Raw genomic sequence first — 17110 nt, 5'->3', positions numbered from 1 at the left:
TCAATTAAAAAAAAAAAAAAATTAAAATTAAAATTAATTAAAAATTATTAAAATAAATATTAATTAAAGAGGCAGCCGACTTCTCAAGAAATTTAGAGCCGACCTTCCCCTCTTCTTTCCTCATCTCTATTTATACCTAATTAGCTGCTCTTCTTCTATCAAGCTTCAAGTTGCCCTGATGATGGATCCCGGTTGGGATTTGAAACGTTGGCAGAATAATTTTCTTACTGTGGAATCTCCGATGACTAAATCAAAAATATTTCAACATTTTCTTTCTTTAAGTTACACATATATGATAATTAATTTCTAGACTGATTATAATTTGTCCTTACCATTGTGTACGCAGCCCCGTATGCAGAGTGTCATTGATGTTGATGTTATGTGGAGACATTAGTGGGATTTTGGGTTTAGATGCATTGATGATGTGGGTCCATCGATGTAGGGCCCAATCATTGAGCTGCATGCAGGGGAGCACCAAATCGAAATTCATGATTAGACCCCCATAATATCTTACTTGCATTTGGACTGAACTGAGGTTAGTAGATTCATGTATATGTAATTAAAAAAGTGGTTCAAAATCATATATTTTCATATTGTTTATTTTGTACAAATAATGATCTAGTTAGTTTGAATTTGAATGTGTTATATTGCACTAGCATCTTATGGACACTTACTTTGCGTGGCGAAACTCATAGGAGTTTTGGTGGTACTTACAGTGTCATAGTTTGTATATTTTCAAGCTCATTTCATAGGTTACATTCACATGTTTGATACAAACTTTGTATATTTTCATACATGGACAATTTATGGATGTACATCTTGGACACTATTTTAGTTTATGGATGCTTATTATTTCAGTTTATGGATGTTCTTGTGATATTTTTAATTTGTATATATTTTCATATGAATAGTTTATTTATACATGTATTCATTTTTTTAGTTTATGGATTTGTATTAGTATTGTTTATGGATATTCATTAATTTTTTAAGTTTATGGATCTGTTAAAATTATTTTGCTAATTTAATAATTTTTCTCTATACTATAACTTTTATTAGTAAAATATATGTTCAATTTTGATTTCCAATTTCATAGACTAAGAAAATAAGTGCAATCTTAAGTTATGATGCAAGTCACTTTAATACTTAAAATGAGCTAAAATATATCATGTATCAATTTAATATTGAACATGGAAAGAATTCCAATCATGCTTCATATTGGCTTGTAGAAAGTGTCTTTTAGTCCAACCAACATGTATGTTATTATAATTCAATTTTTAAATTAAATTATTTTAATTATAAATTCATCCATATATATATGAAAAAATTTGTGACCCGCCCATATACCATTGCATGGACAACTTTTTTAAGTATTTCAATAAAATTCTTATCTCAAGGTTTAATTGGAAAACACAAATAGGATTGAAATAAGTTTTATTCAATTTTAATAAAAGATGTCATGTAAACAAAAAATAGATTTTATTCAACATTATTTATTTTGAAATTATCTACAAGAGCTTAGTCATAAGATGATATAATTCAATCATATTGAAATTTAATATATAGGTCAAGAACAATATATGACAACATTTCTATAATTTTATATATTGTTATTAGCTTTCCTAAATTTACAAGTAGTTATCCAAGTATTTCAATCAATTCCTTATTATGAAAATAAGTTTTATTTGGTTTTTAAAAACTCAAATATGATTGAAATAAGTTATATAATCAATTTTAAAATATGTGGAGATGTAAAGTAACAAATACAAGTTTTATTCGATTTTATTTTGTTTGAGATTATCTACAAATCTTAGTCATAATGCATGTCATTGATAATAATTTTTTTTTTCTTAGACTGAAAACAATGCACAATGTTAAATTACCTTGAAATTAATCGCAAACTAATGTACACCAGATATCTAGTTACATCAAATTAGAATTCAACATCTTCACTAAAATCAATGCATCTAATGCAAGCAATCAAACAGGATGAGAAATCAACATCTTCACTAAAATCAATTCATCTAATGCAAACAATCAAATAGGATTAGAAATCAACATCTACATTGAAATCAATGCATATAATGCTACAAGAAATAAAATAGGTTTAGAAATCAACATCTACATTGAAATCAATGTAACTAGTGCTAGCAATCAAATAGGATCAAGAATAAACATCTACACTGAAATCAATGCATCTAATGTAAGATCAATCAAACAAGATTAGAAATGAACATATTTAATGAAATTAATGCATCTAATGCAATTAATGAAATATAATTATAAATCAACATCTCCACAAAAATTAATGTATCTAATGAAAGAAATCAAATAGGATTAGAAATTAGCATCTGTACATTGAAATCAATGCATCTAGTGTAAACAATTTTCTTCCATTTCTCTCCCCCCTCCATCTATATTGATATACCCCTCCATCTCTCCTTCTTTGTCTCTCTATCTCACCCCCAGACACACACTCTCTCTCTCTCTTCATATCTATCTATATCTCCCTCCTTCCCTCTATCTCTCTCTTCTTCCCTCTCTCCCCCTTCCATCTATATCTCTATCTCCCTCTGTCTCTCCTTATTCATCTCTCTATATCACCCTGAAAACATACACATTATTTCTCCATATCTATCTATATCTCCCTCCCTCTCCCTCTCCCTCTCTCTCTCCATCTCCCTTGACACTCCCTCTCTCTCTCTCTCTCCACCTTTCTATCTCTATATTTATTTATTCTTACATCGCTCTCTCTCCCATTCCATCTCTCTCTCTCTCTCTCTCTCTCTCTCTCTCTCTCTATATATATATATATATATATATATATATATATATATATATATATATATATATATATATATATATATATATATATATATATATATATATATATATATATATATATATATATATCTTGAGATTTGTCTTGCAACTCTTTTGACTATCTCCCTCCCTCTCTCATTATCTCTCCCTTGCCACTCCCTCTCTCTCTACATGTCTTGAACTTCTTCATTCCCTCTCTTTTCCTCCAACTACACCTCTCAAGCTCCCTATCTTTATTGATGACTCTCTCCTCATCTCCCTCTCTCCATCTTTGTGTCCCCCTCTTTCTCTCTTCCCCTTCTCTCCGACTCTCTCTCCTTTATATTTCAAAAATTTGAAATAACTGACAGGAAAATATTGATCTAGGTGGATATTGGTGGCCACCTGCATATTCCACCTATACCTCGAGTTGGTTTCATCTGTTTCCTTGTTTATTTCATCATTTACTACTTTTAAGAGTTTTTTGGGTCTTGAAATTCCAAAGTAGTTTTGACCCCCTAAACAGTTTTTTTTTAGGTACGCAATAGGCCTACCACAAATCCTGTAATAATCTGAGAGAAAATTCCAACAAGGTATCATACGTGCTAAATACAGATAATATGACCAAGTTACGACCCTTGGAAGTTGGCTGTCCAACTAACCCCAATGGGGCCCACAAAATCTTGGTGTTCCATCTCCTTGTGTTAGGGTTTTGGTTATTTAGGGTTTACCCTTCTTTTTCAATAATAAATAGGCCCTTAAGCCTCATTGTATCTGAGTTCAGTGGCATGTAGCTACCACATCTCTTCTCAGAGATAAGCTACCATCACCCAAGCTAGTTTATTTCCATTCTATTTGTAAGCATATTTCAGTATTTTGATATTAATGAAATGAGGTGTTATTTCTAGTGCATATCTATATTTATGGTTATATATGTAATTTTTTGTGTTCCTGTTTAATTTTGGATCAGTGGTATCAAAGCAGTCTACTCTTTCTTTGCTTTTCTTTGCATGTCCCCAATGAGGTCAGGGTATATGGAGTTAGGGCTCGAACTAGTTGAACCTTTGCAAGACAACCTCACAAACCCTGATGACCTCCCATGGTGAAAGAAAAGAAAGACAAGGGGGCAGGAGATCCTTTCAAAATATTGCTCGAGGTAGCCCTCAAAATTTACTATTTTTAGCATTCTTTTGGGTCCTAAACTTTCGGAGCAGCTTTGACCCCCTAAATGACATTTTTGAGGTCCATAGAAAACTTGGTGCAAATCATGTAGTACTCGAAGAGACCTTTCTAGCAAGGTATCATATGCACCAAATGGAGATAATATGACCAAGTTATGACCTCGGGAAGTTGGCTTGCCAACTAACCCTAACGGGGCCCAGAAACTCTCGACGTTCCTTCTCCTCGGGTTAGGGTTTTGGTTGTTTACGATTTTCCCTTGTTGTTTAGTAATAAATAGGTCCTTAAGCCTCATTGTAACACTGTTCAGAGGCATGTAGTTGCCACATCACTTCTCAAAGATAAGCTACCATCAAACAATGTAAACTTTGAAACGAGAACTATAAATTCAAAATAGGAACTTGTTAGGCCCCTATACTACTAGTGTAACCCCTTATTGTTATTAGTACAACCCCCTTATTATATTTATGTACCCATGTAGTGCCCATATTGTTACTCTTGTGCCCCATAGAAGCCCACTATTGTTATTATTGTACCCTTACATTATTATTGTTATGTCAGCTCTCATTATGTTATGTCCCCTTAGACTCCTATATATAGAAAGGAGGTATTTTCATTTGTATCATCCAAGAATTGTTCATTTATGTAATGTAAAGGAGGTTTCCCCCTCGAAGAGGCTGAATTATAAGGCATTCATCTATCTTTTCTATCTTTTCTTGAGCTGGTTTCATAACATTTGGTATCAGAGCTTTGGATTCTAGGGTTTCGCTGCTCCAAACAGGTCATCGTGGAATTTTCCCTATAACTTTGTTTCTGTGATGTTTCAGAAGTCGCAAAAAAAACCCATTTGAGAAGAAATCGCGCTGAACCGTGGGTCCGAATTTCGGAGCTTTTTGCGTGATATTTGCAGAGATATGATCTGAGCAATTTGGTCTTTTTGCAGACTCCTAAATTACATTCAAAACAGGTGACCTGGGGAAAATCATCATAACTTTCTCTCTTAGCATCGGATTGAAATTTCGTAAGAAGGTATAGAAAGAGGATGGACTGTAGTTTCTTGTATATCTTTTTCAAAACCAAAGGTCAAAAAATTAACACGTGGCACTTCATACAAGTTCGCTCTTCTGTAAAGGTCTATAATCAGGTCATCTTGGGAGATTGTGCATAATTCTTTCTTGGAGAATCCAATTTGGATCAGAGTGGTGGCATTGGAAAGAGGACACAGAGGGCTACTACAGGTAGCAATTTTAGAACTTAAATATCCAAAATTATAGAGTTACAGTCGTTTCAAGATCGAGGTCCTAAAATCAAGAAAAAACAAGATGAGGAAGTTTGATGGCAAGGATCCGGTAAATTGGATACTTCAGATGGAGCAATATTTTGATCTACACGGTGTACCATTGTTACAAAAGGTATGTATTGCATCTTCATATTTAGAACCGGATCAATTTTTATGGTATAAAGGGCTTTGTTCTTGTAAACAACTTGTTACGTGGTCAATTCTCACGGAGGAAATGATAGAACATTATGAGGATACAAAGAGCAACACCTTCTTTAGAGCAACACCACAACAATTGGAAAGAGTAAAAGGGCTTTGTGACATATTGGAAAGTAAAATTATGGCAACAAGGAAGTCTACCCCTCACAACTATAAAGATGGAAGTGTTGTTTCTCCTAGCCTTCCACAACCTACAAGGGTTACACCACAACAATTGGAAGAAAAAAGAGAAAAAGGGCTTTGTTACAATTGTGATAGCAAATGCACTAAAGGTCATAAGTGTGCCGAGAAGAAATTATTTTACATAGAGTATGAAGAGGAGGAAGAAAAGGATCAAGAAACATTAAAAGAAGAGGATATATGTCAGGACTCAACCCTAGAGAAAGAAGAAAAGAATCAGACCATATCATGTAAACTATTAGCAAGAATGGCCACTCCTCAAACTCTCAAGATAGAAGGACATATCAAGAAGAAAAAGGTGAAAGAAGTGAAAGATCACATGAAGAAAGAAGAAATGAATCCAACCATATCTTGTAATTCATTGGTCGGAATTACCACTCCTCAAACTATCAAGCTAGAAGGACATATCAAGAAGAAAAATGTTCAAGAAGTGAAAGATCACATCGAGTGTCAAGAAATGAATCTGACCATATCTTGTAAAGGATTGGAAGAAATTACCACTCCTCAAACTCTAAAGATAGAAGGACATATCAAGAAGAAAAAGGTTCAAGCAGTGAAAGATCACATCGAGCATCAACAACAAGTTCTCCAACTTTTAAAGGATAACGCCACTTTGGTGCAAAATCAAATGAAACAACAGGTAGATCAACATCATAGTGAAAAATGTTTTGATGCAGGTGATTGGGTATTTTTACTGCTACATATAAAAAAAACTATTTATGAGAAGGAAATGTTGGCAATACTACATGCACTTAACAAATGGCGACCTCACCGAATGGGAAGACTCTTGAAGGATGAGGATGTTGAAGCATTGTTTTGTGCTATTTCTATTATCCAACCAGATTGGATAAACAAAGCAAGGGATGAATGGAAGAAGGACAAAGAAGTATGGCCACTTATTCAAAAGTTGCAAAAGATTCCAATGCAAACAATATTGCCAGAAATTGAAGAGGAAGGAAAAATCATATTGGAACCTGGAGTAGTCACAGAAACAAGAACCCGACAGCTATGAAATCGATCAATTTCAGAGTATCTCATCAAGTCGAAGAACTTACCTGCTGAAGATTCCACATGGGAGGACAAGAATTTTATACGGAAGCATCAAGAACTACTCAAGTGTTGAGGACAACGCTTTTTGAAGGAGAGGGGCATGTTAGGCCCCTATACTACTAGTGTAACCCCTTATTGTTATTAGTACAACCCCCTTATTATATTGACGTACCCATGTAGTGCCCATATTGTTACTCTTGTGCCCCATAGAAGCCCACTATTGTTATTATTGTGCCCTTACATTATTATTGTTATGTCGGCTCTCATTATGTTATGTCCCCTTAGACTCCTATATATAGAAATGAGGTATTTTCATTTGTATCATCCAAGAATTGTTCATTTATGTAATGTAAAGGAGGTTGCCCCCTCGAAGAGGCTGAATTCTAAGGCGTTGATCTATCTTTTCTATCTTTTCTTGAGCTGGTTTCATAACATAACTCTAGCCAAAAAAACTCGAAAAAACATGAAAAACAGTGCTAAAAATGAAAAGTGCGTATTCTGGAACGATGTTTTTTTTTAGGGTTAATTTTCAACATATTTAAAAAATGGTAGTAAATGTTGAAAATGGCAACAAGAAATGATAAAAATAGAAGTGCTAAAAATAGCACTGTTATAAATAGCAGTTCAAGTACCAGTGCTAGACTGAGCAACAAGGAATGAAAAATGGAAGTGCTAAAACTAGCATTGCTATTTTTAGCAATTCGGGATAGATTCCTATTTTAGTTAGTCCCTCAACGAAAATAGTGAAGTAAAATTCAAATTTGATCTTAGCCGTTGTTTGTAAATTAATTAATTAATTCATATTGAGTTAATTAGTTAAGGAAAATCAAACATGAAGTCTATGTGGGGACATGCAACAATTTCTCCATTAATTGAGGAACTTATCCATCAGTTAAAGAGATAAGGATGAGTTGTAATATTGAGTTGTAATTAGTTGACTTAGTTAACTAAGTCAAGTCTAGTTAGGTTAATTCAAACAGTTTGTTGAATTAATGTAAGTTCAGTTAGTTAATGCTTGCATGCATGTAACTACTGTATTTCAGATAACTAAGTATTCTCTCATAAATAACTCATGCATGTCAATTCAGATAGAGACTCAGTTGAGATCAGAGGAGGGACAGTGTACTATCAGTTAGATGAATTTTTCCTATAAAGGAAACTCATCTATGTAGAAGGATTCATCTCCTTCAGGATTGCACAGTTACTACTGGGCCAAGTGAGCAGTGTCAGGTGGGAATTCACATGTGTGGAAGCACTGGACCCCAAGAAAAACTGTGCAAGGAAATAGGAGGCTTGGAGGGAAAAGGAGAAGGTTTGTGAGAGACCTTAGACTGTCTGTGAGCAGCAGAGGGATTATACTAAGAGCTGGTTGGCTTCCAAGCTAAGGCTTTGTGTAATTATGTGACTATTTTCCACTTGTATGATAATACAGAGTTGGGGTTTTAGGCAGAGGCTTTTCCCAGGTTATATCTTTTGTGTTATGTGTGATTGATTTCTCATTCTCAGTTATATGTGTTCTCCTTGATCATGCTCAAATTCATTAAGCTTCCACAAAGTTTATTGTAGAAGTAGATCTTGTATTTTGCTTTAGTGTATTGCATAATCTAATGATCTATAGTGGGAATTTCTACATGGTATCGGAGAAAAGGTGATCAAGGCAAAGAAAAGTATACAAGAAGGAGGATTTCGAAGGTTGTGGTTCCTGAATATAGAAATCGAGTTCTTATCACATCTCAATTTCACCAAAAGCATTTAGTGGTTTAAGACTCGAGTATGACCTTGATGGCAGCTCAAATTATATAGCCTGGAAGAATCACATGGAGGCAGTATTAGAGGATAACGGTCTAAAGGACTTCATTAATCAAGAAGTCCCCAAGCCGACTAATGCTACTCAACTGGAAGAATGGAAGAAACGTGTGGCTAGAGCAAGGAGAATCCTCCTGGAGGGAGTTTGAGATCACATTGTCTCGGGCCTCCATGGGAAGGAAACACCATTTTCGATGTCTAAAACATTGAAATATCATAATAACAACGATTAGAGGAAGCTGGCGCTGAAAGACAAGCTTTGGAAAATCAAGTGTGAAAAGGGTGATACAATCTCTATGTATCTGACCAAGCTCACCACCTGTAGGGATGAGCTTGGAAGTGTAGGGGTCAGGACAACCAATGATGACATGGTGAGTCTTAATCTCCTCGGTCTTCCTAAGAGCTCGCATAGCTACCAAGACTCGATTAATGGAAGAGAAAAACTGCCAAATTGGGAACGACTGTGTTCGAATCTAATGCAGGAGGAGATAAGAAGAAGCACCAGAGATGGATCTTCTTCATCCAAGGAGGATGAAGAAAATTTTTCCTTAGCGAGTAAGGAAAAGAAAGGGAAGGAGAAGGATTCTCATCCCAAATCAAGTTCTTCCTATGGTGGGAAGAAGGTTGACAAATCAAAAGTACGATGCTTTCGTTGTCATGAAGCGGGCCATTTTGCTACAATTTGTCCACTGAGGAAATCCAAGAATGGATCCATGGAAGGATCAGAAGGTGATGCATTGGCCTCATAGTTCAAGTTGGATTTCACACTTTTCGCATGCATGGTTTCATCCATGGTGGGAAGTGGTTGGTTTCTTAACAGTGGAGCTTCTTTCCACATGACCGACGACAAGAGTTTGTTCAGTACCTTGGAGGAAAAGGATCTCTAGATGTGGATCGCGATGGGTAATGATGAAAAGTATAGTGTCTTAGGTGTAGGCGTGGTTTTTTTTAGAGGGAGCATGGAGCCCACATTACCCTAACCGATTTCAAGTATGTACCAGGACTGAAGAAAAATTTGGTGTCGATCGCGATGCTAGAAGATAGAGGCTATGATGTAGTCTTTAGTAAGGGAAAGGTTTTCCTTAGACACGTCATCACGAGACAGGTGAACAAGATCAGTTGATGAGTCAAGAATGTAGGTTTTAACCCCATACAAAAATTACCTGCATACGAATTCTAAAACATAGAAAATAAACAATGCGAGAGCATAACACATAAAACACATATACACAGAGATTTTCCACTAGATTCCAAAACCGGGACTACCAGCTTGATTTTTCATTATGTTTCTTTCAATGTTATAAAACATATTTATACATGCCGAAGCATCCAATACCATGGACTGAAAACCATCGTGTCCAATACCATGGACCGAAAACCATCGCATCCAAAAACATGTGTGAAAATCATGCACAAAACCATAAATGGGTCCGCCCAACCTAACATAGGGTCCAAAACCAAAATTTTCCAAGGCGCTGCCCCAAACCCCATAAAGTGGGGTTACAGGTACACCTCAAACCCCCTATGACCCCCCCCCCTCCCTGCTACACAATTGGCACAACGAAGGGGGGCTCCACCCCCCCTCTAACCCCTCGGTTAACTACGTGTTCTAGTTGTGGAAAGAATATAACACAACCCAACATTCTCCCACTTGTTGTTTTCTTTCCATAAGGGGCCACAGGAGAGCTTAGTCATTTTTCCAACCCTGAAATGCCCATTGTCTCCCTACACCAAGAGAACTTCTCAGAGCTCACAGATTTTGTCAATGCATCTACAGTATTCTTCAAAGTGTCCGCCTTTACCAACAACACCTTTTTGTCTTCTATCATATCCCTCACAAAGTGTTATTGAACATCAATGTGCTTTGCCTTTGAATGATATATGGGGTTCTTCACCAAGAAAATTGCACTTTGGCTGTCACAATCTATCCTTATAGCTCCCTATACTAACCCCATACTTGAACACAATCACTGCAACCAAACTAACTCCTTGCTTGCATGAGTGGCTGCCATGTATTTTGCCTCTGTAGTTGATAGTGCCACTACAGATTTTTTCTTACTCATCCAACTGAATGCACCTCCAAATATGTTAAACACATACCCACTTGAAGATCTTCTCTGATCCAGATCTCCAGCCCAGTCTGCATCAACAAAGCCATGAATATCCAACATTTTGTCCAATTTTGATCTTCCTTGGTAGCACAAACCATAATCACTAGCACCACGCAAATACTTGAAAACATGCTTCACTGTTGTCCAGTGCTCCTTCCCTGGTTTTGACATAAATCTACTCAATACTCCCACTGCATGTGCAATGTTTGGTCTAGTATAGAGCATTGCATACATGAAGCTACCGACTGCACTCACATATGGAACACAAGACATGTCCTCTTCCTCTTCTTGTGTCTTGGGACACTGTTCAATAATAACCTCACACCTATAGGAATAAGAACCTTCACCGCTTTACTATCCTGCATATTAAACCTCTGCAGTATTGTCTCGACATACTTCCTTTGGTTTAACCAGAGCTTCCTCTTCGCCCGATCTCTTTTAATTTCCATGCCCAAAATATAGTTTGCAACACCAAGATCTTTCATGTCGAATTTGGAGGACAAGTGGTTCTTCAAATCTTGGATAATTTCTTTGTCATTTCCAACCAGCAACATATCATCCACATACAAGACCAGATAAATAACATGGTCACCAAGTAATTTAAAATACACACAGTGATCTGCTTTGCTTCGGGTGAAGCCAAGTCCCCATATAAATGTATCAAATTTCTAATACCACATCCTTGGTGACTGTTTTAACCCATACAGAGACTTCTTTAACTTGCATACTAGTTCTTTCTTACCCTTCACCACAAAGCCTTCAGGTTGCTTCATGTATATTTCCTCTTCCAGATCCCCATGAAGAAATGTTGTCTTCACATCCATCTGTTGTACCTCAAAATAAAAAGTAGGAGAAACAAATAAAAGTAATCTAATAGAAGTTACCTTGGCAACAAGAGAAAAAATATCACCAAAATCAATTCCCAGCACTTGGGAATAACCTTTTGCTACCAACCAAGCTTTGTATTTCTCCACCTTTCCTTCTGCTTTTATCTTCTTCTTCAACACCCATTTGTTGCCAATGGGTTTCCTTCCAGCCAACAACTCCACCAGATCCCAAGCCTCATTTTTGTGGAAAGATGCCATTTCATCAACCATGGCCTCTTTCCAGAGTTTTCCATCCTCTGAATCTACTGCTTCCTTCACGGTTCTGGGATCATCGTCAGTAATAGATAAAGCAAAAGTTGAATAGAAAGTAGATGGACTATACCTTTCTAGCTGCCTTCTTTCTCGAACTGATCTTCTCACACTCGGAGTTTGTGGCTCTTCATCTTTTGATTCCTCCTCTACTGTAGAGTCTGATTCTTCCTCCTTAAGCTCAAACTCTATCTTCTCAAGTTCCTTTGGTTGGAATTTATGTTTAATAACATCTTTTACCTCTCCAAACACCACATCTCAGTTGTAAACAACCTTCTGTGTGACTGGGTTCCAAAGCTTATAACCCTTTAAACCATCCTTATACCCAATAAAGATGCACTTTTCAGATTTACTATCCAACTTGGTTCATTTCTCCTTTGGGACATGTACATATGCATCACATCCAAATACCCTCAAATGTGAAAGAGATGGTTTCTTACCAGTCCATACCTCTTGTGGAGTCTTATCCTCCAATGCTGATGAAGGTGACTTGTTGACCAGGTAACATGTAGTATCCACTGCCTCTGCCTAGAATTGTTGTCCTAACCCGACACCACTGAGAATGCTTCCTTCCCTTTCCATCAATGTCTTATTCATTCTTTCTGCAAATCCATTTTACTGAGGTGTATATGGAGTAGTCTTCTTTCGTGCTATACCACACTTCTTACAGAATTCTTCGAATTCCTTGCTACAAAACTCTCCACCATTATCTTTCCTTAGCACCTTTATCTTCTTCTCTTTCTAATTTTCCACGAGAGCCTTAAATTCTTTAAACCTATCAAAGGCTTCAAATTTCTTCTTAAGGAAATATATCCATGTATTCCTTGAGAAGTCATCTATAAATGATACATAGTACATAGACTTACCCAGTGATGGAACCTTCATAGGTCCAAACACATCACTGTGCACGAGTTCTAATATTTGTTTCGCCCTCTTACTACCAGAGGGGAAACTCACCTAATTCTACTTCCCATATACACAATTTTCACAGAAATGAAAATCTAGAGAGTGTTGGAAATAATACTGAGAGGGGGGGGTGAATTAGTATTATCAGATCAATAAAACTTTTTCATTTCCATACTTAGATTCATATACGCTACTTCATTCAAGGGAAACCGCGTGTATACGCAACTGTGTCTAAAGCAACTAGCGTATATCCAAAATACTTATGATTCAGTTAATCCATTAAATGTTGATCTTTAATGAGTGCATCAGAACATTATTAACCATATGAACAGTAAACAGAAGTAGTAAACAGAACAGATCATCACACACAAGAAGCACACATGAACACCAGATATAAGGAGGAAACCCAATGTGGGTGAAAACCCCCTGCTGCAAGTCGTCTCTATCTTCTTTCAATAAGATACTTCATTTTACAATATTTTGTACTGGTGCAGTCCTTTACCAGTACGCAGGCTTCTACCTGCAGAGGGCTACAACCCTCTCTCATTTTCCAGCCTCTCCTGGAAGGGAGCTACAACCCCCTGAGGTCTTGTACTAGCTGATCTATTTACTAGTACGCAGGCTGCTACCTGCTGATATGCTCCATCCTTTACTCGTTCTCCAGCTGCTACCAGAAGGGAGCTACTACCCCCTTTTCTCTTGTACTAGCTAATGTACTAGTACGTAGGCGTCGGCCTACAATCTTCTTTTATCCTCCAGGGACCACATTTCATACATTTTCAGACTGGATACTCCTGAAGCACAACACATTTCATCAAATTTTCAAACTGGACCCATAACTATCATTGAAGCTCAAAACAATCTCTGAATCACTGAAACACTGAAACCCTGTCAACAACACAGTCACCAGAACACAGAGCAGATATAGAACTCTGCAAAATCACTCAGACCCAACTGCAACTTCAAACATCAAACTTCAAACTGTATACGCTATTACAATGAATCAAACCCGCGTACATACGCGCTTTTTCCAAGGCCAACCCGCATACAGATCTAAAAATATTTTCTTATAACTTTGCAACTGTACCAGACATCAATCATACTCATAACATTCATATTACATGCATCAGTATGCAGATCTAGAATAAGCATAATCAACCATATAAAGATAGTTAATTTCAAACCATTTGATCCCGATCTCTCCTTAGATCTTGTTCTCCATCAACCGGTGAGATCTCTCCTTAGCTCAGATCAAGCAATGCATTATCAACCCATAACCTGCATACTGGATCTCATACTTCCTCAGATCTTCAAGACTTTTCAGATTATCTTGCCTAATGATATTCCTCTCCTTTTATAGTCTTAGGCCTTGCTCAATACCACGGACCAAAACCATAATAAAACAATACCATCGACGCAATACTTGGATCAACACTTATGGGTGCAATACCACGAACCAAAACCATAGGTCTAAATACCACGGACCCAAAAATAAGCTTTCCGACATGTACATGCTTTTCCGTGCATGAAACTGCGTGTATACCCTACTTGGTATATAGCGAACCTAAGTATACGCGAGTTGGTATATAGTGAACCTACGTGTATACCCTACTTGGTATATAGCGAACCTGCGTATACGCGACTTGGTATATAGTGAACCTGTGTGTATACCCTACTTGGTATATAGTGAACCTGCGTATATACTCTTCTTTCTTCATTCTTTGTAGTCTGATCATCAATTCTTTGCTACTGACCTGCTGCACTCTAATCTGTCATCTGTGTGATTTGCCATCAAGGACAACACTTGTCTCATAATGCCAATAGAGAGCTATTACTCATACCTTCTACCATACCTCTACCATGAAGTATTCGAAGGCCCTTCTCTCCAATATGTCCAAGCCTTTGATGCCACAACATGGTCTTCTCCCCAGAGACCACTAGATTTTCTGCTCCACTTTCAGGAACCACAGAACTATTACATCCATCAATAACAATGCTACCTTGCAGCTTGTACAGAGTTCTAATTCGAACTCCCCGCATCACTACCAGTGCTCCCCGAACCATTTTGTAAGTATCCTTCTTGAACACTATTTTTACACCTGCATCATCCAACTTGCTTACAAAAATCAAGTTTTTGGCCAATGCAGGAATACGCAGAACACCCGGAAGTGTTCTAACCCTTCCACCTTGCAACTTCAACTTCACTTTTTTGTGACCAATGATTCTAGCCTTCTTTTCATCCCCTAAGAATACATCACCACCATCGTATTTCTCATACTCACAGAAGCACTCTCTATGGGGAGTGAAGTGAAAGGATGCACCTGAGTCAATCAACCATGCCTCATGATCTACATGTGTAATTGAAGAAGCCAAGTACACATCCCCACCTTCATCTGAGGTGGTTTTCACCTCTGCAAAAGGAGCATCATCAGATCCCTTTCCTTTATCAGGAGCTTTAGATTTATAGTCCCTTTTGTAGTGCCCTTCCTTTCCGCATTTCCAGCACACCACCTTTACATGTTTTCCTAGAGATTTAAATCTCCCTCTAGATTTAGATCTCCCACTCGATGACTTATTTTTTCTTCTATTCTAGGACCGCCCTCGTACAGACAAGGCATCACCATTATGGCTCTCGATATTTTTCCATCTCATCTCCTCCGTCAGCAAGGATGAGACTATTTCATCAAACTGCAAGGCAGTTGCATTGCTACCTACTGCAATAACCAGAGTATCCCACAAATCTAGTAGAGAACACAACAAACTAATGCACTTATCTTCATCAGAAATTTTAATATCAACAGATGCTAACTGACTTACCACAGTATTAAATGCGTTCAGGTGCTCTATCACTGAGTCTCCATCTTTCATCCTCAAGTTATAAAGCTTTTTCTGTAGGAACAATTTATTCACCAAAGACTTAGATTGGTACAAAGTCCCTAACTTGTCCCACAAAACCTTCGCCGTAGCTTCCCCTAATACATTCAGCAATATTGAATTTGAGACACACAATCGTATTATGCTCTTTTCCTTTCGATCCAACTTCTACCATTCTTCATCAGACACTCCTATTGGTTTAGTACCCGGATCTACAACAATCCACTAATCTTTATCCACCAACAAATCCTCCATCTTGAGTTTCCACAACTCAAAACTTTGACCATTAAATTTCTTGATCTCTATCCTTCCATTGCTCACCATCTTCTTTCACCACTAGAATCGATCTCGCAGATCTCCCACTGAATAGGGTCTACCATAGGCCCGAGCGAAACCCATCAGCAATAAAAGCATCCCCTTGAAGCCAAAACTGCTCTGATACGAAATGTAGGTTTTAACCCCATACAGAAATTACCTGCATATGAATTCTTAAACACAGAAAATAAACAATGTGAGAGCATAACGCATAAAACACATATACACAGAGATTTTCCCTTGGATCCCAAAATCGAGACTACCAGCTTGATTTTTCATTATTTTCTTTTCAATTTTATAATACATATTTATACATGCTAAAGCATACAATACCATGGACTGAAAACCATCGCGTCCAAAAACATGTGCGAAAATCATGCACAAAACCGTAAGTGGGTCCACCCAGCCTAACATAGGGTCCAAAACCAAAATTTTCCGGTGCGCTAGGTTACGGGTATGCCTCAAAACCCCTATGACCCCCCCCCCCCCCCCCCCCCAACTATACAATCACCACAACGAAGGGGCGCTCCGCCCCCCCTCTAATCCCCCAGTTAACTACGTGGGCTAGTCGTGGAAAGAATATAACACAACCCAACAAAGAACTTGTATGCTATTGAGGTTCAAGATGCATGCAAAGCCTTGAGGAGCAAGGCAACTATTGGGGACTTGGTAGTTGAGAGGGAGAGTACATTACCTCTCAACATGCAGTGCAAGAAGAAGTCTCAGACAATTGTGGAGGAGCCACAATTGGTGAAGCAACTTTAGGAGGTTGTGGAGCAGCCACAACTAGAGAAGCCGAGAGGAGATCAAGTAGAGACATCTACTCATGCAGAAACCTCCAATAGGAGGAAATTTCGAGCCAAGTGGGCAGAGGGATCACATGCAGCCATACCTTTAGGTGGGAGGTGGGGCGATGTGGAGTGATCGTCCCAAGAAGGCTGGAATAGGGGAAGGATCCTTGAGGTACCCAACATCTTTGATTCGACTTTGCTATGGGAGCCCCAATGAAGAGTAGCATGACTAGTTGAGTGGGTAGAGACAGATGCGGATGGAGCGGCAGAGAGAGCTATAGTGGAGGATTCCCAAGACTGTGTAGAGCTAGCAAGCTGCAACAATGCGAGAGACACAGGAGTGTTGCACCAGTGCAGGATGGCACAGAGGGGTGTGCAACAGTGCGAGATGCATGGAGATGTTGCAATAGCTTAGAGGTCAGAGAGGGATCACTTGTTAGCGGCAGAGGGAGCTTCAGCATCATA

Source organism: Pinus tabuliformis, chromosome 8 (assembly GCF_031772625.1).
Source record: "Pinus tabuliformis cultivar Carrire ecotype Pingquan chromosome 8, CPIR1, whole genome shotgun sequence".
In the NCBI taxonomy this organism is placed as follows: Eukaryota; Viridiplantae; Streptophyta; class Pinopsida; order Pinales; family Pinaceae; genus Pinus; species Pinus tabuliformis.
The sequence above is the reverse complement of the archived record's forward strand: the minus strand, read 5'-3'. Positions refer to the sequence as shown.